This window comes from Pseudophryne corroboree, chromosome 1, assembly GCF_028390025.1.
Source record: "Pseudophryne corroboree isolate aPseCor3 chromosome 1, aPseCor3.hap2, whole genome shotgun sequence".
Classification (NCBI taxonomy): Eukaryota; Metazoa; Chordata; class Amphibia; order Anura; family Myobatrachidae; genus Pseudophryne; species Pseudophryne corroboree.
Window position 1 is genome coordinate 781,271,294 of NC_086444.1, and position 24,740 is coordinate 781,296,033.

At 43.2% G+C, this 24,740-nt stretch overlaps 1 long non-coding RNA gene across 2 annotated transcripts in view; it reads left to right on the plus strand.

Moving 5' to 3' along the window:
- Positions 1–24,740, plus strand: part of LOC134910218 (uncharacterized) — a 179,280-nt gene that overhangs the window by 99,147 nt on the left and 55,393 nt on the right. Inside the window, exons 3-4 of one of the 2 annotated variants that reach the window (XR_010176148.1) lie at positions 1,017–1,085; positions 1,159–1,365. The exons of the other annotated variant lie outside the window; for it this stretch is intronic. This is a non-coding gene — a long non-coding RNA (uncharacterized LOC134910218). Of the gene's footprint in view, positions 1–1,016; positions 1,086–1,158; positions 1,366–24,740 lie in introns of those variants that run through there. 2 annotated transcript variants of the gene reach the window in all.

A 24,740-nucleotide genomic window follows, 5' to 3' on the forward strand; every position in this document is an offset into this window, starting at 1 on the left:
GAGTGATAGTGACAGTGATGGTGGTGTTGCTCCGCAGCCACACACCACTACCAAGACGGGCAGAAATGTTAAATTTAGCTTTGCGGAAAATATGGCTTTGGTGCATGAGTTGATGCGCCATCATCGCCAGCTGTTTGGGCGTGATGCGGGCAAGGTGCCTTCGCGCAGGAAAACTGTTCTGTGGGGGAAGGTAGTAGCGGCAGTAAACAGTGAGGGTGTGGTGAAGAGGACCGAGGACACGTGTCGGAAGAGATTCTACAACATCAAGCGCCGTGTCAAGGCCAAGATGGCAAAGGAGGCTAAGTCAGCCAGGCAAACGGGGTGGCCATCCCTTTATAGCGTCTTATCGGGAGTGGGAGGAACCTGTGCGGACCCTTATTCCGCATGAAGTTGTTGGTGCGACTAATGTGCGGAATTCGGATCGTCCTAGGCCTGATGGTGAGTGTATTTTTACTAATCTGTTATATCTGCATATGTGTTTATGTCTAATTAGTATTTTTCAAATGATATTGTATTGTTAATATATTTTTATGTTCTAAATTGATTATCTTTTTCTGTGTGTTTTTAATATATTTTGTGTTTGTATAGTGAGGTGTTAGGTAGTATTGGTTTTTTTTTTGTGAATTTTGTTTAATGTCTGTTGTTTTTTACTTGTCTTTGTGGCCAATATGTTAGTGTAGATGGCTAAGTATTGTATGTTTTTTTTAAATGTTATAATTTTTTTTTTTTTAATTTAAAAATACTCATAAATGTAATAATGTAAAATATATGTTAATACATGTGTGTATATTCAGCTGTTGGCCCTGGAAAATTAGACTACTTGGCTATGTTTATGTCTTTGGAAATGGAACCACATTAGTCTGTTTACAAAAAATGAACCAAACCATTGTTTCAACATTTATTGTTAGAAACTGTAACCATAATGTTAAACATATGTCCACATCACTAAATGTTGCTGCTTACCAAAGTACACACTGTAATGATAGGTCATAAACACCAATGTATCATTTTTACAGTACGAAAGCAAGCCTCCACTTCCAGAACACAAGCAACACTGTCAAGAGCTGTGGATGCTGGCGATACAGGTAACGCAAAAACGACACCTGTTAATGTGTCCACCACAAAAAAAAAAAGTCTAATGTTTGCAATAATCCATAGGAACTTCAACATCGCATCACAGTCCACAAAGACGTCCTTCACAGGGGTCTGGCAGCCACACGAGCAGGCCTAGCAAGAGACGTCATCCTGACGACGCACCAACACCAGCATTAAGCACACCCCCACGTCGTAATTCTACTGTGTTGCCTCAGCCACCAGAACACATTTTGGAGAGTACTCAATCACAGGGTCCACATTCCCTTCAGCTGTCTGGTGAGTAAACACAAAACACAAATTACACATCAGCCAAAAAAGGTAATAATCATAGTGCTTATCCACAGCAGCAAGCACATGGCTTGCAAATTGTTTAAATTCAAAAACCATTTTTTTTAAATAAAAAATAAAGTGTTCTCTTGCGCCTTACAGTAGTTTTTTTTTGTCATTTTTAAAATAGTAAAATATTGAGCTTCAGGTAGTTTCACACCCTTTCACAATGGTGATAGAATTCATATTGTCATTTACTGTTTTATATTTTAATGGTTGTACGATATGGCGGGTGACAAATCAATTTTTTTCATGGTGTAAACTTTATACCTCTGTCTGTTTGTTTTGTAAGTGTGTTATTTGTCAAACATGTGTCCACTTTTGTTTTGAAGTCATTTTTGACACCATAAAAACCATCACAATTTGACTTTTTGATTGTGTATACGAGTCTAGGTGAACATCCTAATTTGCTAAAGAAAAATGTTTGACAAACAAGTCTAGAAAGTTAAACTAAATATCAAAACCAACATAATTTAAAAAAACACTCAAATGTTGTCCCCTTAAACCCCATACAGAACCAGACATCATGCCCCCGGAAGCCCAGCAGGAATCTGAACAGGAAACATACACCATCCAACTGCAAGCAATATATGTTCACCAACCAAGCACGCCTCAGGAAAGTACCCCGCCACCTCAAATGTCACCACACCCACAATTGAGCCAAACAACCCCACCCCACCAACCTGAGCCATCCTTTTGGTCAACATGGAACCAACAACAGGCACAGAATATTGATTGCCTACGCACACACACCCAATACCTAGCCTGTCTGCCCCATCATCTACCGAGACTGTGTAGAAACACAAGCAGGCTCAATGTCCAGCTATGCAGAGTCGCAAACAGTATGGAGCAGATGAGAGCAGATAACAGCCAACTTATTGTTACCTTTCAGCGCATAATGGATGAGCAACACCGACATCAACAGGCCCTCATTCAGTTAATTCAAAGTAATCAAATTATATCAGAAACCATGTCTCGCATCATAGACAACAACACAACAGCCACAACACAACTTACCGCAACCCTGGCAAACCTCAGCCAAAATATTAATTTGTTGGCACAACACCAACAAGGTTCCAGCTCAGGAACCAACACACCTACACAGACCCCAATTTTATCACCAGTTCGAAGATCCAGCCGAACCCGCTCCACTGCCCAAACCAAACCCACGTCAGCCACCAAAGAACAGCCTAAGAAATAGTCCACCCTGCAGCTGGATACACATTGTTGACAAAACTAGGTCTACACAATAGCAGTTATTTGTAATGAAAACACATGTTGTACAGTAATAAATGTGAAAAGTGATTGATGTGCAATATGTTATGTGTAAAAAACTGTCAGTGTAAGAGCAAATTTCTTAGAGTTAACACTCACATGTGTTGGGAATATTCTAGCATCATTACTAACATGAACGTTTACCACATCACAGCCATAATTATGTGTCAAAAAATTTGTAAGGTTGGTGTTAGTCAATGTATGCATGGCTAATTGGCACACAATACTAAATGTCCATTATGTTGTGCTAATGAGGTAACATTTGAAACACAGCTTTAGAAGAAAGGCGACACATAACAAACACAAACAATAGGCTAAACAATAATGGTTGTTAGTGCATACTAAATTATTATGTAGTATTGTGGCAAACATTACCTTTGAATGTGTTTAAAAAACTTTGAACATTATAAAGACATAATTACTTCCCAAAATCGCTATACAATTAGCTAAGTAACTGATACCCAACAGATAGACATAAACACATATCAAGCAAATAAACAACACTCAGCTGAATAGCTCAAGAGGGAGCAAGAGCCACATTACTACTGAAAAAACATTGGTGTACCTTAATTGTTCATACAAAGCACACAGGCAAATTTACTTACCAGTAAAATGTGCCAAAATCAGGTCTTGCCTTACCTGTCTCCCTATATCTGTACTCACAGTGTCACCAAATGTTTCTAACTCCTCTGCTTGCTGACTGTTTTCTTCATCAACATCATCATGTGGCAGATGTTGCTGCAAACACATGTTATGAAGAAAACAGCAGCAGAACACAATCCTAGTCACCTTTAAGGGACTATACAACAAAAGCCCGGCAGACTTATCCAGACACCGAAACCTTTAATTTCAGTACACCAAAACATCGTTCTATCACATTCCACGTAGACTTATGTGCATGATTGTAATTGTGTTCAACAGGGGAATCAGGGGCGGACAATGGAGTCAGAAGCCAAGAGTAGCAGCCATAACCCCCATCACCTGAAAAACAGAGATTAGCAGCATTGTAAAACATTGATGCACAAACACAGTGCTAACATAATATGCAGGTTGAGGTAAGCACAAAATAAAACACAAATACTTGGTACATACCCAGCAGCCAGCCAGCCAGCATTTCTCCAGCCTCAAATTTATCAAAGAGGGATGACTGACTGAGGATGAAGGAGTCATGGCAGCCGCCAGGGTAACCCGCAACAACACTCATAATTTTGAGTTTTGCATCACAAACCACCTGGACATTAGTTGATTGGCGAAAATGTCTATTTATATAAATATATTGCCTGCCCCTAGGTGGTCTCAGCTCAACGTGTGTGCAATCTATGGCACCCAGCACATTTGGAATGCCAGCAAGGTCATAGAAAGCTACCCTGACTGCATTCCACTGAGACTCCTGGGTAGGGAAGCAGATAGAGGCATCTATGTGCGGTTCAAATGCATCCAAAACCTGAGTGTACAGTCAAACATATAAGGTGAGTGTCTTAAGCACTTTGTTCAAATATACTGTTATAAATTCACATTACACAATACAGAAATGGCCCATAGAGGAGTATGTATGGTTTGCCTCACCTGATTTAAATATTTTGAAAAGGTGGGCTGTGAGATTCCTATTACATCGCCTGTCACAGCATGAAAGCTGCCAGTAGCCATAAAGTGCAACACAGCCAGGAGTTTGTGCAGGCCTGAGACAGAGCGAGAGCGTGCAGTCTCAGGGTCTAGGTCCAGTTTGACTAGGTCATACAGACGGAAAATGTTGGTCCTATTTAGCCTGAACATCTGTATGACCTGGCCATTGGCCAATGCGTTTAAGTTCAAACGCCCCCTAAAAAAGCGAGGCCTGCGCAGCCTCCGCGCACCTGTACATCCTGCTGACCATGTTCACTTTCCTGGCCCTGGTTTCTTGTAGCCTCATGGAGCAGTCTCAGGAATCCCACAGCAAAACCAAATTCACTGCTACACACGGCAGCAGCCATTTCAGAGTGATTGATTTGGCAAATGTGCTGGCCCACCTTTTAAAGGGCCAAAAATGCAGGTGTGATTAATGATTAAGTCGGAACACATGTAAACACGCTTCTCAAAAGCAGGTCTACTTTTTTCCCGTGTTTTTTTACAAATTGTATTTTTTTACGAGCGCAAATGCTCTTTCTCGGTAGAGATTTCAAATACGAATGCATAGTAAATGACCGAGTTCTATACCTAAACAGCCGCGTTTGACCGATGGTGTATTCATTCGTATTTTTACAACACAGCCGTAATAAAAATATGAATGCCCTCATCACTGCCGTGATTTGAGTTTAGTAAATTCCCGAGATGACACCTTGATGAAAAAACACCATCTCGGTCAAAATCGGGGGCTTAGTAAATATACCCCCATGTGTCTAGCTATCTCTCTCTCTCTCTCTCTGTGTCCCTCTCTGTGAGTCCCTTCCCATTCCAGTCTCCCTCTCCCTCCCATATCACTCTCTTCATGTTTGTCTGTCTCTCTCTCTGCATGTCTGTCTCTCCATGCCCCTCTCCCTTCATATGTCAGTCTCTGTCTCTCTCTCCATGTTTCTAGCGTTCTCTCTCTTTCTCTCTCTGTCCCTCTCTGTGAGTCCCTTCCCATACCAGTCTACCTCTCCCTCCCCATATCACTCTCTTCCTGTCTGTCTGTCTCTCTCTCTCTTTGCATGTCTGTCTCTCCCTGTGTCTGTCTCTCCATGCCTCTCTCTCTCCATATGTCAGTCTCTGTCTCTATCTCTCTCCCCTACCAAAAAATACATGATGAAAGAGCCCTCCATAGAATAACATATAATGATATAATAATATAAAAGTTGGCATGGTTAATATATTAAAACACTTTAATATGGCAAATATCCCATGTATATTACAGAAATAGTAAAATGACAAACAGCTTGCAATTAGCATTAAAATCACATACCGTATATACTCGAGTATAAGCCGACTTTTTCAGCACTTTTTTTTGTGCTGAAAAAGCCACTTCGGCTTATACTCGAGTCAGGATTTAGGAGGGACACGGAGGGCACAGCTCGCGGCTCTCCTGTGTCCCTCCTGCGTGTCCGGCGGCAGTGGCGTGTGTGTGTTAAAGGAAGTGCACGAACCGGCACTTCCTTTAACACATACACGCCGGAGACGCAGGAGGGACACAGGAGAGCCGCGCGCTGCGCTCTCCATGTCCCTCCTTCAGAATACAGCGCGGGAGCGACGGAGGGTAAGTATCTAGCACTGTGGGGCATATCTGGCACTGTGGGGCATATCTGGCACACCTGGCACTGTGGGGCATATCTGGCACTGTGGGGCATATCTGGCACACCTGGCACTGTGGGGCATATCTGGCACTGTGGGGCATATCTGGCACTGTGGGGCATATCTGGCACTGTGGGGCATGTCTGGCACTGTGGGGCATATCTGGAACATCTGGCACTGTGGGGCATATCTGGCACATCTGGCACTGTGGGGCATAGCTGGCACATCTGGCACTGTGGGGCATAGCTGGCACTGTGGGGCATATTTGGCACTGTGGGGCATAGCTGGCACTGTGGAGTATATCTGGCACATCTGGCACTGTGGGGCATAGCTGGCACTGTGGGGCATATCTGGCACATCTGGCACTGTGGGGCATATCTGGCACTGTGGGGCATATCTGGCACATCTGGCACTGTGGGGCATATCTGGCACTGTGGGGCATATCTGGCACTGTGGGGCATATCTGGCACATCTGGCACCGTGGGGCATATCTGGCACTATGAGGTCTGTGTACGGGTAGAGCTGCATTTCCCACCCTAGGCTTATACTCGAGTCAATAAGTTTTCCCAGGTTTTTGTGGTAAAATTAGGTGCCTCGGCTTATATTCGGGTCGACTTATACTCGAGTATATACGGTATGTTTAAAAAGTGCATGAAGTAATATCTAACAGTTTATGCCCGTGTTCCAGTAATACAGAATACATGTCAGTATACCTGTTCCTAGTATAGTTCCTGGGGGGTGATAGGCAGTCTATTGATGAGCACAAAATCAGCAGCATTAAATAGTTACCTCAGCTGATGGTAGGGTCACAATCCTACACCAGGTAGAAGTAGTCATTCAGATGCATTGGGTATGGTTGACTGGCGGCCGGGATCCTGGTGGTCAGCATACCGACGTCGGGATCCTGGCCGCTAGAAAGCGATTTTGTTTCTTTGTGACCCTACCATCAGCTGTTGTAACTATTCAATGCTGCTGATTTTGTGCTCATCAATAGAATGCCTATCACCCCCCAGGGACTATACTAGGAACAGGTATACTGACATGTGTTCTGTATTATTGGAACAGGGGGGGCATAAACTGTTACATATTACTTCATGTACTTTTTAAACATATGTGATTTTAATGATAATTGCAAGCTGGTTGTGACTTTACTATTTCTGTGATATACATGAGATATTTGCCATATGAAAGTGTTTTAACATATTAACCATGCCATCTCTTTTATATTATTCTGTTGAGCGCTGTTTCATCATGTATTTTGTTTCAGGCGTAACTAACCTCTACGTATTAACAGCTGCTGCGGAAACGCTGCCCTTGTAGCACCTGGAATAGGGGCACAGGTTCTCATACTCTGTCCTCAGGACCCCACACGGTTCATGTTTTCCAGGTCACCTGTAGATTTTTATAATGTGACAGTTGGTCACACACAGTGCAGCTGCCGGGTGACATGGAAAATGTGAACCGTGTGGGGTCCTGAGGACGAGTTTGAGAACCACTGGGTTAACATACCATTTTCCTCAGTCTCTCTCTCCCTCCCAGTGTCTGTCTCTCCCTGTCTCGGTTTCTTTCTCCCCATGTCTGTCTGTCTGTCTCTCTCCTTGTGTCTGTATCTCTCTCCATGTCTCCTTCTACCTCCCAATGTCTGTGTGTGTCTTTCTCTCTCTCTTCCTGTATCTCTACCCTCCCCATGTCTGTCTCTCTTGGTCACTGTGTCTGTCTCTCCGTATCTCCTCTCTCCCAATGTCACTCCTCTCTTTTTCTCTCTCTCTCTCTCTCTCTCTCTCTCTGTCCGTCTCTCTCTCCGTATGTCTTGTCTCTCTCTCTCCCTGTGTCTGTCTCCACCTCTCTGTATCTTTCTCCCTGTGTCTCTTTCTGTCTCTCTCTCTCCATATCTGCTCCCTCCCCATGTCTGTGTGTCTCACTCTCTCTCCCTGTATCTCTCCCTCCCCATGTCTGTATTTTTCTCCATGTCTTATCCCTCACTGTGTCTGTCTCCCCATATCTGTCTCTCTTTCCCTGTGTCTGTTTCTCTCCATGTGTGTCTCTGTCCCTCCTCATGTCTGTCTCTCTCTCCCCATGTCCATTTCTCTTTCCATGTTTGTGTCTCTTTGTCCCTGTTGCTTTCTCCCACCCTAGCTACTCTCTTTCCAAAACTGTCTCTCAGTATGTATGTGTCTCTCTCTCAACATGTCTGTGTCTCACTCCCTCTTTTCCCCCCATGCCCCCCTCTCTCCCCATGTCTGTCTGTCTCTCCCTCCCCATGTCTCCTTGGCTCTGTGTTTATATATCTCACACACACACACACACACACACACACACACACACACACACACACACACACACACACACACACGGTTGGAGGTTTCCATATATGTGCATACTCTCTTCTATTTCTATTTCTCTCCCTCTTCCTCATATCTGGAACCCCCCTGAAAATCCTGCATTTGCCCCTAGTCATGAAGAGAACTGGGACAGACAGCTCCAGTGATGAGGAGGGCACTGCTGCGGGCAGCCAGAAAACAAAGAACCTTTTTTACACCTGGTGTGGAGGTTCGGCCCTGCCCCACCCCAACCCGATCACAGGCCTCGCCCATGCTCCCCTGGATTACGCGAAGGAGCGAAACCCATAACTTCTGCAGAGGCTGTCTATCCGTCCTGTGTGAGCTTGCATGGAAGGAGCACCGGTGGCTGGGACCCGGGAGCTGTATAAGAGGAGGTGAAATCCCATACTGCCCACTTCTTACCACCACTACTCCCATCCTGCCCCCCCTTCTATTACTCCCAGCCTGTCCCCCTATTCTGCACTACTATTACTCCTATCCTGCCACCTGCTCTCCACCACTACTACTCCCAGTCTGCAAGCCTGCTCCTCCTCCCTCTCTCTAGTCTCTCCTTATTCCTCCTCTCTCTCTCTCTCTCTCTCCCTCTGCCATCTCCCTCTATTTCTCTCTCCTGTTTCCTCGCTACTCCTCTTTCCCGTATACCCCTATTTCTCTTCTCTCTTTGCCATCTCCTCTATTCCTCCTCTCCCATCTCCCTCTATTCCTTATCTATCTTCCTTCTGCCCCCTATTCCATCTCTCTTCCTTCTCACCCATTCCTCTCTCTCTCTCTCTGCCATCTTCCCCTATTCCTACTCTCTCGTCTATCCCTATTCCTCCTGTCTCCATATTTCTCCTCTCTCCCATCTTCCCATATTCCACCTCTTTGTCAATTTTTATAAATTTATGGGAGACAATGTATTAGCCGCCTGCTCATCACAAGTTTGATGAGCAGGAAGGCTGCAGGCACTGGCGGCATCAGACTGAGATGCAGGTTAGCGGCTGGGTGTCAGGCAGTTGATGGCGGTGATTTTGTAGGCCATTGGCAGGGTTGGCACCCATTAGTGGCGGCAGTAGTGGGCATTGGCACGTCGGCAGAAGATGACATCGTCTGGACTCCACAGAGATTATGGCTGCAGTGCCTCACCAGACATTGACCTCACTGCACGCCACTGCTATATAATACTGGTGGTCCCCAGTCCCCACAATAAAGCACACTGGGTACAGATATTTGCAACACACTGAGCACAGATATGGAGCATTTTTCAGGCAGAGAACGTAGATATTTTCAGCACACTGAGCACAGATATTTGCAAGCACACTGAGCACAGATATTTGCAGCACACTGAGCACAACTGAGAGAACGCTGCACACGTCCTCTCCCTATCATCTCCAATGCACGAGTGAAAATGGCGGCGACGCGCGGCTCCTTATATAGAATACAAATCTCGCGAGAATCCAACAGCGGGATGATGACGTTCGGGTGCGCTCGGGTTAACCGAGCAAGGCAGGAGGATCCGAGTCTGCCTCGCACCCGTGTAAAATGGGTGAAGTTCGGGGGGGTTCGGATTTCGAGGAAACGAACCCGCTCATCTCTAATATATATATATATATATATATATATAGTCCCATGAGCATCCGCACAAATCCGTAATTCAGAAGCCAACCAGATGGTGCTCAACTCCAAGGAATGGTGGGTTGCAATAAACAGTCATTTATGAAAGAGGGCACTCACCAATTTTTTAAAAGGTCAAAGGTTATTTATTACCACATCATGAAGTCAGTCAACGTTTCGATCACATCCCAGTGATCTTTGTCAAGACATCAGCAGAATACTGTAGACAGCAGGACACCAAAAGCAGCATGTCCAGCCAGCTCACTTAGTGTGATATTTATAACCCCATCTATTAGAGAGCATCAGACACGCCCACATCCACTTCCTGTGTTGTAACAAACACACCAAACTACGAATACTGCTTGCTCAAATAGCTAGACACACATAGCAATGCAATAGGCACAGGATGGTAGCTGTACTAACCATAAAAAGTGAAGACAATAAGTCACAAGCAGCGCAAAACAAACCAAATTACATAAAATGCTAAACAGGAAGTATCTGTGCGTTCCAGCACCTGGAACGCACGCGGAAGGCGGAAGTGACCAGACTAAAGACGGACGTGACATCACGTCGTCATGGGAACCCGCGACTACCACTATACAAGCAAGGAATAGCTTAATAAACATGACTCATGCGTTCCAATACTTGGAACGCACACAAGGCGGAAATGGCACACCATAAACAGGACGTGACATCACGTCGTCATGGTGACCAGCCGAAATAGAAAACGGAAGGGCGGAACAGGCGCCCGTTTATGTAAAATATAAACATATAGATTCGGCACGGCGCTCCACTGGATGTAAACATGAAAAAATACAAGAGGTTAATCATGGGCTTCACTGGACTGTAGTGGGCATGTCTGATGTCTCTAATTTTGGTAACATACATAACAATATTCTATAACATGAGACCATGTAAAAACATAACTTTTACTATTAACATTAAAAACCTATCAAAAGTCATCTGAAGCGCACCATTGACAGTCGGCATAAACCGTCACCATAAATATGGTGACAATCATGCCAGGCTGCCGAAGGGCACCCAAGATGTAGATATCAGGTACACAAAAACAAAAAATAAAACAAAATAAATAGAAGACTCTGCTGCAGGTGCACAAAAAATAACTCTAAAGGCTTATACAAAGACTTATAGGAATTATTTTGCCACATTTTGAGCCACATAGGGGACACATCAGTGTCAAGATAAGAAAATGCCATATGGGTTAGCTTCGTTGAGACCATGCGGGGTAATAGTCCCAAGTTCAAAAATCCATCTGGATTCACGTTGTTTTAGCTTGAGTTCTCTATCACCACCGCGAATTGACGGCGGAATCTGATCAATCAACATGCACTTGAGACTCGATATAGAGTATTTTTGTTGTAGCCAGTGCCTCGCCACTGGCTTATCTGTTTTATTCGTCTCTAGTGCCTGACGGATGGAGTAACAGTGGTTAGCCATCCGTTCACGGAAATAGCGAGTCGTAAGGCCAGCATAATAGAACCAGCATGGGCAGATGATGATATATATGGCAAACTCAGACAAGCATGATAACTTGTGCTTTATTGGTATCCGCTTCCCACTATGTGGGTGTGCAAATGAGGATCCGCTAGTCATTGATCGACAGGTCGTTCAATCAGGACATTGGAAACAACCTGTTTTTTTTGTTTTCAACCACATTGAGCTGGTCTTCCTTGGTAATAAGGCAGGTCGCATCAGAAACTGGCGAAGATTTGGTCCTCTCCGGTATGAGTGCATAGGAGATTTTTGGTTATCCCTTCCAATTTAACATCAGTTGCAACTATGGACCAATGTTTTCTAATAGCTTTCTCAGCAACCCGTGCATTGCTGTCAAACGTGGATGTAAAGATCAGTCGGCTAGAATCGAAGGAAGAGACCGGCTTTTGTGTCAAATCTCTGAATCTGCCCTTTGCTTTCTTGAGGCATCTAGAGATGACCTTAGGTGAGTACCCTCGTGCCAGAAATCTGTCAGACATATCGTGTAGTTGTTGCTCAGCAGATACTGAAGAAGAGTTGTTGCGTAATACACGTAAAAATTGAGAAATCAGCATACTTTCTTTGAGATTCTCAGGGAGATGGCTGGTGGCAAACAGCAATGTATTGCGATCAGTCTGTTTACAATACAACGTGGAACCCAAACGGTTCTGTTCACGGAAAATTGTGACATCTAGAAAATTCATAGATTCATAATCAATCTAATGTGTAAAACGGATGGGACTATCAATAGAATTAAGGAATTGGACCATGTTGCAGAACTCACTCTCGGTACCCTTCCACAAAATGAAAATATCATCTATATAACGCCCAAAATAGGCGAGCTTGTCACCAAAGTTAGGAAGAATATAGGTGTTTTCGTATTGGTACATGAATAGGTTAGCATAAGACGGCGCCAGGTTAGAGCCCATGGCGGTCCCCGTGTTCTGGATGTAGAACTCATTCCCATAGCAGAAGTGTTTCTTACTAAGAACCAGCTCTGCCAGTGCCAATAGAAATTCGACAGGAGGACCGACATGTGCATCTCCCCCAAGCGCCGTCTGTAATGCATCCAGGCCAGCAGAATGCGGAATCACTGTCTATAAAGAATTCCCATCTGGTGAAGCCAACCAAATATCATCAGAGATATAGGAAAACTGGGACATTTTTTCTAGAAAATCACCGGTATCCCTGATGTAACTCGACACACAACTTACTGATGGTTGCAAAAAACTATCCACAAATTTAGCAATCGGTTGTAGAATAGAATCTCTAGCAGAGATAGTTGGACGTCCCGGAGGGGTGTCCAATGACTTGTGGAATTTAGGGAGCGTATAGAGAATAGGACACACAGGGTGGTCAACAGACAGATAAGTCGCAATTTTCTCGTCAATCCACCCATTTTGTAAACCCATAGGGATCGTGGTATCAACCAACTTCTTAATTGTAGGCATAGGGTTAGAACCAACCTTACAGTAGGTTAGAGGGTCAGATAGTTGTCGGCGTATCACGGCATCATACATGGCCCAGTCCTGCACGACTATGGCCCTGCCTTTATCTGCTGGGCGGATGACAATTTGGTCATTTTTCATGAGGGACTGTAATGCTGTCCTTTGGGATTTACTCAAATTGTCATATTGGTGTTCCACCCTGTGTGTCCGCATCTCTTGTTCAGTCAATCTCAGAAAAGATTTAATACTTGGATTTTGTGATATGGGGTCAAAGGTACTTGGTCTGGAAAAGACCCTATCATGTGATGGATCGGTGCTTTGAGTATTAAAGTATTCCCTGAGTCTTAACTTTCTACCGAACTTGAAGTGGTCAACTGACCACTGGAAAGCAACATGTCTCACTGTAGGCACAAACGAAAGACCCAGGTAAAGAACCTACATCTCGGTATCGGACAATACACTGGAGGATAAATTAAACACAGTAGTTAGGTCTTTGCACCTCTGCCCTTTCTTGTGTTTCCTCCCGCCCCTCCTTGTCGGGTGTTTGGGGAGCGGTTTTCTGGGGGATCTGAGGTTTTGCGAGTAGCCCGTCCTAAAAAATTATCTCTAGGTGGTCGAGAGTCAGTGAAGTCACTATCGGAATTAGATTGTGATGAACTGTCATATTGCCTGTAGGGTCTCGAACGGGAATTCTGAAATCTACGTGTGGAATTTCTAGGATCTACCTTCAACCACCTATACACTTGGTGGTTAGAATAGTCAGAATTTACAATTTCAAGTTTTTTACGTTTAAATGCTATAAGATCACGTTGATAGGACAATACTTGATCCTTTAATTTGTCTATCCAATTATCAGATTTTTCACGTGTAAGGGTATTCAAGTGTAACGAGTTAAACTCAGTAAGCTCTTGTCTGACTTTAGTCAATTCAACTCCAACCTCCTCTATTACGAGTAATATCAGATCTAACGAGCATTTGTTTAATACACCACACCATCGGGTACAAAATGCCAAATTATGGCGCCCGATGGTGGGGGTATTATTAACCCTGAAACCACGTGGTATCCTCTTATTCCGATAGTAATCGGCCAAAAATTGCCCATGAAGAGTAAGATCTATTTCTCTTTTCCTCAGTCTAAGAACCTTATGATATAAATCAATTGGTGTATCGTCAGACAATTTTTGAAATTCACGGTGATCAAATAGTACTTTGTCAGCATCATCATCAGTGAGAGAGATGAGACTACTCTGTGCTAAATTAAGAGTTATCTCGTCCAAAACATTCCCTGTTTCAAGAGACATAGCACAACGCAAGATTTATAACACCTATAGCATACAACAATCTAGCAGATGCTTATGTGTAAACCAAAAAATAAGTGTACAATTCAATCAATACATAGATAACCAGAACCCGGAGTGAGTCCTGCATACATGGTCATGCACAAACACCTAGCAGCAGAGTCACAACAGAAACGTCTCACATAAAAAACATCTCACATAAAAAACGTCTCACATAAAAAACACATATTGGACAATTAAAAACATCATGTTCAAATGAACAAGCTGGAACATCAGCCTAAGGAAGGCTGTCAAAGTCAGAGGGCTAGAAATATTAAAGAACAAAAAAATCCAGAGGTGCTGGATGACGGCAGAACCAAATATTGCAAAGGTTTGCCAATTATAGTCCCATGAGCATCCGCACAAATCCGTAATTCAGAAGCCATCCAGATGGTGCTCAACTCCAAGGAATGGTGGGTTCCAATAAACAGTCATTTATGAAAGAGGGCACTCACCAATTTTTTAAAAGGTCAAAGGTTATTTATTACCACATCATGAAGTCAGTCAACGTTTTGATCACATCCCAGTGATCTTTGTCAAGATATCAGCAGAATACTGTAGACAGCAGGACACCAAAAGCAGCATGTCCAGCCAGCTCACTTAGTGTGATATTTATACCCCCATCTATTAGAGAGCATCAGACATGCCCACATCCACTTCCTGTGTTGTAACAAACACACCAAACTACGAATACTGCTTGCTCAAATAGCTAGACACACATAGCAATGCAATAGGCACAGGATGGTAGCTGTACTAACCATAAAAAGTGAAGACAATAAGTCACAAGCAGCGCAAAACAAACCAAATTACATAAAACGCCAAACAGGAAGTATCCGTGCGTTCCAGCACCTGGAACGCACGTGGAAGGCGGAAGTGACCAGACTAAAGACGGACGTGACATCACGTCATCATGGGAACCCGCGACTACCACTATACAAGCAAGGAATAGCTTAATAAACATGACTCATGCGTTCCAATACTTGGAACGCACACAAGGCGGAAATGGCACACCATAAACAGGACGTGACATCACGTCGTCATGGTGACCGGCCGAAATAGAAAACGGACGGGCGGAACAGGCGGCCATTTATGTAAAATATAAACATACAGATTCGGCACGGCGCTCCACTGGATGTAAACATGAAAAAATTAAAAAAATACAAGAGGTTAATCACGGGCTTCACTGGACTGTAGTGGGCATGTCTGATGTCTCTAATTTTTGCAACATACATAACAATATTCTATAACATGAGACCATGTAAAACATAACTTTTACTATTAACATTCAAAACCTATCAATAGTCATCCGAAGCGCACCATTGACAGCCGGCATAAACCGTCACCATAAATATGGTGTCAATCATGCCAGGCTGCCGATGGGCACCCAAGATGTAGATATCAGGTATACAAAAACAAAAAATAAAACAAAATAAATAGAAGACTCTGCTGCAGGTGCACCAAAAATAACACTAAAGGCTTATACAAAGACTTATAGGAATTATTTTGCCACATTTTGAGCCACATAAAGGACACATCAGTGTCAAGATAAGAAAATGCCATATGGGTTAGCTTCGTTGAGACCATGCGGGGTAATAGTCCCAAATTCAAAAATCCATCTGGATTCACGTTGTTTTAGCTTGAGTTCTCTATCACCACCGCGAATTGACGGCGGAATCTGATCAATCAACATGCACTTGAGACTCGATATCGAGTGTTTTTGTTGTTGCCAGTGCCTCGCCACTGGCTTATCTGTTTTATTCGTCTCTAGTGCCTGACGGATGGAGTAACGGTGGTTAGCCATCCGTTCACGGAAACAGCGAGTCGTAAGGCCAGCATAATAGAACCCACATGGGCAGATGATGATATATCTGACAAACTCAGACAAGCATGATAACTTGTGCTTTATTGGTATCCGCTTCCCACTATGTGGGTGTGCAAATGAGGATCCGCTAGTCATTGATCGACAGGTCGTTCAATCAGGACATCGGAAACAACCTGTTTTTTTTGTTTTCAACCACATTGAGCTGGTCTTCTGTGGTAATAAGGCAGGTCGCATCAGTAACTGGCGAAGATTTGGTCCTCTCCAGTATGAGTGCATAGGAGGTTTTTGGCTTATCCCTTCCAATTTAGCATCAGTTGCAACTATGGACCAATGTTTTCTAATAGCTTTCTCAGCAACCCGTGCATTGGTGTCAAACGTGGATGTAAAGATCAGTGGGCTAGAATCGAAGGAAGAGACCGGCTTTTGTGTCGAATCTCTGAATCTGCCCTTTGCTTTCTTGAGGCATCTAGAGATGACCTTAGGTGAATACCCTCGTGCCAGAAATCTGTCAGACATATCGTGTAGTTGTTGCTCAGCAGATACTGAAGAAGAATTTTTGTGTAATACACGTAAAAATTGAGAAATCGGCATACTTTCTTTGAGATTCTCAGGGTGATGGCTGGTGGCAAACAGCAATGTATTGCGATCAGTCTGTTTACGATATAACGTGGAACCCAAACGGTTCTGTTCACGGAAAATTGTGACATCTAGAAAATTCATAGATTCATAATCAATCTGATGTGTAAAACGGATGGGACTATCAATAGAATTAAGGAATTGGACCATGTTGCAGAACTCACTCTCGGTACCCTTCCACAAAATGAAAATATCATCTATATAATGCCCAAAATAGGCAAGCTTGTCACCAAAGTTAGGAAGAATATAGGAGTTTTCGTATTGGTACATGAATAGGTTTGCATAAGACGGCGCCATGTTAGAGCCCATGGCGGTCCCCGTGTTCTGGATGTAGAACTAATTCCCATAGCAGAAATGGTTCTTACTAAGAACCAGCACTGCCAGGGCCAATAGAAATTCGACAGGAGGACCGACATGTGCATCTCCCCCAAGCACCGTCCGTAATGCATCCAGACCAGCAGAATGCGGAATCACTGTGTATAAAGAATTCACATCTGGTGAGGCCAACCAAATATCATCAGATATATAGGAAAACTGGGAAAAATTTTCTAGAAAATCACCGGTATCCCTGATGTAACTCGACATACTACTTACTGAGGGTTGCAAAAAACTATCCACAAATTTAGCAATCTTTATACACAGTGATTCCGCATTCTGCTGGTCTGGATGCATTTCGGACGGCGCTTGGGGGAGATGCACATGGCGGTCCTCCTGTCAAATTTCTATTGGCCCTGGCAGAGCTGGTTCTTAGTAAGAACCAATTCTGCTATGGGAATGAGTTCTACATCCAGAACACGGGGACCGCCATGGGCTCTAACCTGGCGCCGTCTTATGCTAACCTATTCATGTACCAATACGAAAACACCTATATTCTTCCTAACTTTGGTGACAAGCTCGCCTATTTTGGGCGTTATATAGATGATATTTTCATTTTGTGGAAGGTTACCGAGAGTGAGTTCTGCAACATGGTCCAATTCCTTAATTCTATTGATCGTCCCATCCGTTTTACACATCAGATTGATTATGAATCTATGAATTTTCTAGATGTCACAATTTTCCGTGAACAGAACCGTTTGGGTTCCACGTTATATCGTAAACAGACTGATCGCAATACATTGCTGTTTGCCACCAGCCATCACCCTGAGAACCTCAAAGAAAGTATGCTGATTTCTCAATTTTTACGTGTATTACGCAACAACTCTTCTTCAGTATCTGCTGAGCAACAACTACACGATATGTCTGACATTTCTGGCACGAGGGTGCTCACCTAAGGTCATCTCCAGATGCCTCAAGAAAGCAAAGGGCAGATTCAGAGATTCGACACAAAAGCCGGTCTCTTCCTTCGATTCTAGCCGACTGATCTTTACATCCACGTTTGACACCAATGCACGGGTTGCTGAGAAAGCTATTAGAAAACATTGGTCCATAGTTGCAACCGATGCTAAATTGGAAGGGATAAGCCAAAAACCTCCTATGCACTCATACCGGAGAGGACCAAATCTTCGCCAGTTACTGATGCGACCTGCCTTTTTACCACAGAAGACCAGCTCAATGTGGTTGAAAACAAAAAAAAAAAAAGGTTGTTTCCGATGTCCTGATTGTACGACCTGTCGATCAATGATTAGCGGATCCTCATTTGCACACCCACATAGTGGGAAGCGGATACCAATAAAGCACAAGTTATCAAGCTTGTCTGAGTTTGTCATATATATCATCATCTGCCCATGCGGGCTCTATTATGTTGGTCTTACGACTCGCTGTTTCCGTGAACGGATGGCTAACCACCGTTACTCCATCCGTCAGGCACTAGAGACGAATAAAACAGATAAGCCAGTGGCGAGGCCCTGGCTACAACAAAAACACTCGATATCGAGTCTCAAGTGCATGTTGATTGATCAGATTCCGCCGTCAATTCGCGGTGGTGATAGAGAACTCAAGCTAAAACAACGTGAATCTAGATGGATTTTTGAACTTGGGACTATTACCCCACATGGTATCAATGAAGCTAACCCATATGGCATTTTCTTATCTTGACAATGATGAGTCCTCTATGTGGCTCAAAATGTGGCAAAATAATTCCTATAAGTCTTTGTATAAGCCTTTAGTGTTATTTTTGGTGCACCTGCAGCAGAGTCTTCTATTTATTTTGTTTTATTTTTCATATTTGTGTACCTGATATCTACATTTTAGGTGCCCATCGGCAGCCTGGCATGATTGTCACCATTTTAATGGTGATGGTTTATGCCGGCTGTCAATCGTGCGCTTCGGATGACTATTGATAGGTTTTTAATGTTAATAGTAAAAGTTATGTTTTACATGGTCTCATGTTATAGAATATTGTTATGTATGTTGCCAAAATTAGAGACATCAGACATGCCCACTACAGTCCAGTGAAGCCCGTGATTAACCTCTTGTATTTTTTCATGTTTACATCCAGTGGAGTGCCGTGCCGAATCTATATGTTTATATTTTACATAAACGGGCGCCTGTACCGCCCGTCCGTTTTCTATTTCGGCCGGTCACCATGACGACGTGATGTCACATCCTGTTTATCTTGTGCCATATCCGCCTTGTGTGCGTTCCAAGTATTGGAACGCATGAGTCATGTTTATTAAGCTATTCCTTGCTTGTAGAGTGGTAGTCGTGGGTTCCCATGATGACGTGATGTCACGTCCGTCTTTAGTCTGATCACTTCCGCCTACCGCGTGCGTTCCAGGTGCTGGAATGCACGGATACTTCCTGTTTGGCGTTTTATGTAATTTGGTTTGTTTTGCGCTGCTTGTGACTTATTGTCTTCACTTTTTATGGTTAATACAGCTACCATCCTGTGCCTATTGCATTGCTATGTGTGTCTAGCTATTTGAGCAAGCAGTATTCGTAGCTTGGTGTGTTTGTTACAACACAGGAAGTGGATGTGGGCATGTCTGATGCTCTCTAATAGATGGGGGTATAAATATCACACTAAGTGAGCTGGCTGGACATGCTGCTTTTGGTGTCCTGCTGTCTACAGTATTCTGCTGATGTCTTGACAAAGATCACTGGGATGTGATCAAAACGTTGACTGACTTCATGATTTGGTAATAAATAACCTTTGACCTTTTAAAAAATTGGTGAGTGCCCTCTTTCATAAATGACTGTTTATTGGAACCCACCATTCCTTGGAGTTGAGCGCCATCTGGTTGGCTTCTGAATTACGGATTTGTGCGGATGCTCATGGGACTATAATTGGCAAACCTTTGCAATATTTGGTTCTGCCGTCATCCAGCACCTGTGGATTTTTTTGTTCTTTAATATTTCTAGCCCTCTGACTTTGACAGCCTTCCTTAGGCTGATGTTCCAGCTTGTTCATTTGAACATGATGTTTTTAATTGTCCAAATTGTGTTTTTTATGTGAGACGTTTTTTATGTGAGATGTTTTTTATGTGAGATGTTTTTTATGTGAGACGTTTCTGTTGTGACTCTGCTGCTAGGTGTTTTTGCATGACCATGTATGCAGGACTCACTCCGGGTTCTGGTTATCTATGTATTGATTGAATTGTACACTTATTTTTTGGTTTACACATAAGCATCTGCTAGATTGTTGTATGCTATAGGTGTTATAAATCTTGCGTTGTGCTATGTCTCTTGGAGCAGGGAATGTTTTGGACGAGATAACTCTTCATTTAGCACAGAGTAGTCTCATCTCTCTCACTGATGATGATGCTGACAAAGTACTATTTGATCACCGTGAATTCCAAAAATTGTCTGACGATACACCAATAGATTTATATCATAAGGTTCTTAGACTGAGGAAAAGAGAAATAGATCTTACTCTTCATGGGCAATTTTTGTCCGATTACTATCAGAATAAGAGGATACCATGTGGTTTGAGGGTTAATAATACCCCCACTATTGGGCACCAAAATTTGGCATTTTGTACCCGATGGTGTGGTGTATTAAACAAATGCTCATTAGATCTGATATTACTCGTAATAGAGGAGGTTGGAGTTGAATTGACTAAAGTCAGACAAGAGCTTACTGAGTTTAACTCCTTACACTTGAATACCCTTACACGTGAAAAATCTGATAATTGGATAGACAAATTAAAGGATCAAGTATTGTCCTATCAACGTGATCTTATAGCATTTAAACGTAAAAAACTTGAAATTGTAAATTCTGGCTATTCTAACCACCAAGTGTATAGGTGGTTGAAGGTAGATCCTAGAAATTCCACAGGTAGATTTCAGAATTCCCGTTCGAGACCCTACAGGCAATATGACAGTTCATCACAATCTAATTCCGATAGTGACTTCACTGACTCTCGACCACCTAGAGGTAATTTTTAAGAACAGGCTACTCGCAAAACCTCAGATCCCACAGAAAACCGCTCCCCAAACACCCGACAAGGAGGGGCGGGAGGAAACACAAGAAAGGGCAGAGGTGCAAAGACCTAACTACGGTGTTTAATTTATCCACCAGTGTATTATCCGATACCGAGATGGAGGTTCTTTCCCTGGGTCTTTCATTTGTGCCTACAGTGAGATATGGTGCTTTTCAGTGGTCAGTTGACCACTTCAAGTTCGGTAGAAAGTTGAGACTCAGGGAATACTTTAATAATCAAAGCACCGATCCATCACATGATAGGGTCTTTTCCAGACCAAGTACCTTTGACCCCATATCACAAAATCCAAGTATTAAATCTTTTCTGAGATTGACTGAACAAGAGATGCGGACACACAGGGTGGAACACCAATATGACAATTTGAGTAAATCCCAAAGGATAGCATTACAGTCCCTCATGAAAAATTATCAAATTGTCATCCACCCAGCAGATAATGGCGGGGCGATAGTAGTGCAGGACAGGGCCATGTATGACGCCGAGATACGCCGACAACTATCTGACCCTCCAACCTACTGTAAGGTTGGTTCTAACCCTATGCCTACAATTAAGAAGTTGGTTGATACCACGATCACTATGGGTTTACAAAATGGGTGGATTGATGAGAAAATTACAACTTATCTGTCTGTTGACCACCCTGTGTGTCCTATTCTCTATACACTCCCTAAAATCCACAAGTCATTGGACGCCCCTCCGGGACGTCCAATTATCTCTGCTAGAGATTCTATTCTACAACCAATTGCTAAATTTGTGGATAGTTTTTTGCAACCCTCAGTAAGTAGTATGTCGAGTTACATCAGGGATTCCGGTGATTTTCTAGAAAAAATGTCCCAGTTTTCCTATATCTCTGATGATATTTGGTTGGCCTCACTAGATGTGAATTCTTTATACACAGTAATTCCGCATTCTGCTGGTCTGGATGCATTACGGATGGTGCTTGGGGGAGATGCACATGTCGGTCCTCCTGTCGAATTTCTATTGGCCCTGGCAGAGCTGGTTCTTAGTAAGAACCACTTCTGCTATGGGAATGAGTTCTACATCCAGAACACGGGGACCACCATGGGCTCTAACCTGGCGCCGTCTTATGCTAACCTATTCATGTACCAATACGAAAACACCTATATTCTTCCTAACTTTGGTGGCAAGCTCGCCTATTTTGGGCATTATATAGATGATATTTTCATTTTGTGGAAGGGTACCGAGAGTGAGTTCTGCAACATGGTCCAATTCCTTAATTCTATTGATAGTCCCATCCGTTTTACACATCAGATTGATTATGAATCTATGAATTTTCTAGATGTCACAATTTTCCGTGAACAGAACCGTTTGGGTTCCACGTTATATCGTAAATAGACTGATCGCAATACATTGCTGTTTGCCACCAGCCATCACCCTGAGAATCTCAAAGAAAGTATGCTGATTTCTCAATTTTTACGTGTATTACGCAACAACTCTTCTTCAGTATCTGCTGAGCAAAAACTACACGATATGTCTGACAGATTTCTGGCACAAGGGTACTCACCTAAGGTCATCTCTAGATGACTCAAGAAAGCAAAGGGCAGATTCAGAGAATCGACACAAAAGCCGGTCTCTTCCTTCGATTCTAGCCGACTGATCTTTACATCCACGTTTGACACCAATGCACGAGTTGCTGAGAAAGCTATTAGAAAACATTGGTCCATAGTTGCAACTGATGCTAAATTGGAAGGGATAAGCCAAAAACCTCCTATGCACTCATACCGGAGAGGACCAAATCTTCGCCAGTTACTGATGCAACCTGCCTTATTACCACAGAAGACCAGCTCAATGTGGTTGAAAACAAAAAAAAACAGGTTGTATCCGATGTCCTGATTGTACGACCTGTCGATCAATGACTAGCGGATCCTCATTTGCACACCCACATAGTGGGAAGCGGATACCAATAAAGCACAAGTTATCATGCTTGTCTGAGTTTGTCATATATATCATCATCTGCCCATGCGGGCTCTATTATGTTGGCCTTACGACTCGCTGTTTCGATGAACGGATGGCTAACCACCGTTACTCCATCCGTCAGGCACTAGAGACGAATAAAACAGATAAGCCAGTGGCGAGGCACTGGCTACAACAAAAACACTCGATATCGAGTCTCAAGTGCATGTTGATTGATCAGATTCCGCCGTCAATTCGCGGTGGTGATAGAGAACTCAAGCTAAAACAACGTGAATCCAGATGGATTTTTTAACTTGGGACTATTACCCCGCATGGTCTCAACGAAGCTAACCCATATGGCATTTTCTTATCTTGTCACTGATGTGTCCTCTATGTGGCTCAAAATGTGGCAAAATAATTCCTATAAGTCTTTGTATAAGCCTTTAGTGTTATTTTTGGTGCACCTGCAGCAGAGTCTTCTATTTATTTTTCATTTTTGTGTATCTGATATCTACATCTTGGGTGCCCATCTGCAGCCTGGCATGATTGACACCATATTTATGGTGACGGTTTATGCCGGCTGTCAATGGTGCGCTTCGGATGACTATTGATAGGTTTTTAATGTTAATAGTAAAGTTATGTTTTACATGGTCTCATGTTATAGAATATTGTTATGTATGTTGCCAAAATTAGAGACATCAGACATGCTCACTACAGTCCAGTGAAGCCCGTGATTAACCTCTTGTATTTTTTCATGTTTACTTCCAGTGGAGCTCCGTGCCAAATCTATATGTTTATATTTTATATAAACGGGCGCCTGTTCCGCCCGTCCGTTTTCTATTTCGGCCGGTCACCATGACGACGTGATGTCACGTCCTGTTTATGGTGTGCCATTTCCGCCTTGTGTGCGTTCCAAGTATTGGAACGCGTGAGTCATGTTTATTAAGCTATTCCTTGCTTGTATAGTGGTAGTCGCGGGTTCCCATGACGACGTGATGTCACGTCCGTCTTTAGTCTGGTCACTTCCGCCTTCCACGTGCGTTCCAGGTGCTGGAACGCATCGATACTTCCTGTTTGGCTTTTTATGTAATTTGGTTTGTTTTGCGCTGCTTGTGACTTATTGTCTCCACTTTTTATGGTTAATACAGCTACCATCCTGTGCCTATTGCATTGCTATGTGTGTCTAGCCATTTGAGCAAGCAGTATTCGTAGTTTGGTGTGTTTGTTACAACACAGGAAGTGGATGTGGGCGTGTCTGATGCTCTCTAATAGATGGGGGTATAAATATCACACTAAGTGAGCTGGCTGGACATGCTGCTTTTGGTGTCCTGCAGTCTACAGTATTCTGCTGATGTCTTGACAAAGAACACTGGGATGTGATCGAAATGTTGACTGACTTCATGATGTGGTAATAAATAACCTTTGACCTTTTAAAAAATTGGTGAGTGCCCTCTTTCATAAATGACTATATATATATATATATATATATATATATATAACACAATGACCTATCTGGTACTCGAGGACTGAATGACATGCTGGAAACAACAAGGTTTGGTTCAACGTTTCGAGGCAATGGCCCCTTTATCAAGACAACCGTCTAAGGAACAACATACAGTATGCCTTATATTCTGAGTGCCATCACCAACGCCACTACTCCCACGGGAGACCTGATGACGTCATCTATGTGCATCAGCGCTGGAATTCTGGGACCTCTGGAGGGCATGGCTTACACCACTGTGTGACATACAAATATAATAAAAATACAAATACAAATATCCACGTTTGAAAAAAGAGAGCTGCATAACCATATGTACAATACAAAATGTAATTCCAGGA